The sequence below is a fragment of the Apodemus sylvaticus genome, chromosome 4 (genome assembly GCF_947179515.1).
Source record: "Apodemus sylvaticus chromosome 4, mApoSyl1.1, whole genome shotgun sequence".
NCBI lineage: Eukaryota > Metazoa > Chordata > Mammalia > Rodentia > Muridae > Apodemus > Apodemus sylvaticus.
This window is the reverse complement of record NC_067475.1, coordinates 71,261,689-71,263,969: the sequence shown is the minus strand read 5'-3', so window position 1 is coordinate 71,263,969 and position 2,281 is coordinate 71,261,689. Positions and strand designations below refer to the sequence as shown.

The window sequence follows — 2,281 nt, the reverse complement described above, 5'->3', positions numbered from 1 at the left end:
GAAATAAACATCTCTGGAAACCACAGACTGATTTCAAAAGTTTTATTCATCTTGTATTTTATTTGGTTAAGGTTTTGTCTACAGAGTTCTTTGTGGCCATGGAGACAAGAGGAGGGCCTCAGATCCTCTGATTCACCAGTTTCAGGTGGTGGAAAACTCTCCTATGTGTGCTGCGAACTTAGCTAGAGTTCTCTGAGAGAGCAGTAATTGCTTTTGCAGCTGAGTTCCCTGAACCTTGAATGTTTAAACAGAAACTCTTCATTGTCTTTCCTTCTCTGATGAGGAAGCAATCATGATTGATTTCTCCTTGCCAATGGCCACAGTCATCTCTTCTGTTCAGTCCAAGGCAGAAGTGTTTCTCCAAAGAAACACAGTTGTTCTCTGCCTAGGGCCAGCTCTAAATTGAATCTCAGTTTCCAAAAATCAGACAAATTCAAACAGGAACATTAACATCATAGATGTCATGTAGAGTGTCCCAGACTGCAGTGCTGCCTATTGCACACCTACCATTTCAGTATGTATAATATATTGCAGGTGTTTTAAATCCTGAGCCACCATGCTGCCATTCCTCTGATAAAGTGCAAATGCTCCCTCAATACCATTGTCTAAGCAGAAGTCATTGGTAAAAAAGCTGGTTGTTGCTGTTGCAGAAGAGGTGCAGGTCACAGCTGTCCATCTTCTGAGATCACTTTAGGCATTTAAGTCATGGCTCCAAAGAAGGACACTGTGCAGAAGCCAGGGAGCAGAAGGCTTCAGCCACCAAGGGGGGATGTGACTCCACCAATGACTTCCACCCTGAGGTCTTAGAGACCTCATAGGCAAAATCTGTGATGAAATCCAGGGCCTGAGTCTTCAGCCACTGTGTGCTGTGGAGGTCAGCCAGGATGAGAGTGTTTTCAGCATTCTCCACAGAGAGGATCCTGCAGAGGGCATCCTCACACATGGCCTTTAAACCCTCCAGGCCATACCTGTCAGCAGCTGCCAGCAGACCAGAGGCCATGGAGTAGCTCTTGAGGTTTGGTGCCTTCCATGTGTAGATGAAGCCCATCATCTCCTGGAAGACTTGGGGATCCAAGTCATGAATCTCAACGATGGTTTTTAGTCTCTCCTGCATTTCATGTTCAAACATGTCTCTGAAAACTGGAGAGCGAGCTGCTAGGATGGCCTTGTGAGCCCTGAATTCATGGCCACCTACCAATAGGGAGCAGTCTGTGAAGATGGAATTCTCCCAAAGCTTCCCTAGGTCATCTGCCAACACATGCCTTGGATCCTTGATTGCAGGTGTCATGTTCTGTCCAGGCATGCTGAAGATGGCTCCCGCTATGCTCACCTTGCAGCAGATGGTGAGCTGGTCTTCAGGGAGAAGTAAATGCTGATGGGAGAGGAGGAAATCTCGAAGGATGAACTCTTTGAATCCCCTGTGTTGGTATTGCCAAAAGCTTACAACACTGGGGTTCTTCCTACTTTGACATTTCTCTCCTTGGGAATTTATGATCCAGAACTCAATCTTTGCCCAAACTGGGCACACGGGACAGCTGAGCAATCCCAGGTCAACTGACAGGTAATCTTTGCTTTCTTTATCAACTCCATTTGGGTATACTCTCAAACACCATGCCGCTTCCTCATTGTCCTCTAATGAGAACTCTAGGCTTCTAATCTCTTTCTGAATTCCATCCATGCAAAATGAGAAGTTGCTAATGTCCACTCATAGCAGATGTTTTTTACACTGATCTGTGTGGAGCCCTTGGCTTCCATGTCCCCTGACATTTCTGTTGGCGGTAGTTTGGAGGTTAACATAGATCTGAAAAGAAGAACTAGCATTTATTGATTCTTCATCCTGATACATACAATTATATATCCCCTTTAGATTTTATTTTAGATTTCTCCTAAATTCTTTCTCTCTGCTGTTTTTCTCTCTCTGTCTCTGTGTAACTGTCTCTGGTTCTGTGTCTCTCTTCCCCCCTCTCTGTCTTCTCTCTCTCTTTCTCTCTCTCTCTCTGAGTGTATATCTGTGTGTGTTTATTGAACATACAGAATTAATTCCTTTATATAAATAGAAAGAGGATATATGAGAATAACATAAATTCAACTAATATAACAATGACTACAGTCAGTACTTACTTAGTCCACGAGGTTTGAAGTCTCAGGTTTTCTTCAGTATATGCTGGTATTCTGAAGTAGAGTCTAATGCCAGTGAAGAAATGGGCTCGCTAGTAAGATGAGAGCAGGCAGGCAAAGACACAAAGTCTCCTTCTTCATATGCTTATATAGGCCTCCAGTA

General features: G+C 43.9%; 1 pseudogene; it reads right to left on the bottom strand.

The window, feature by feature from the left end:
• Positions 1-703: 703 nt before the first annotated feature.
• On the bottom strand, positions 704-1,767 carry LOC127682249 (TD and POZ domain-containing protein 1-like; annotated as a pseudogene).
• Between the last annotated feature and the right edge of the window lie 514 nt (positions 1,768-2,281).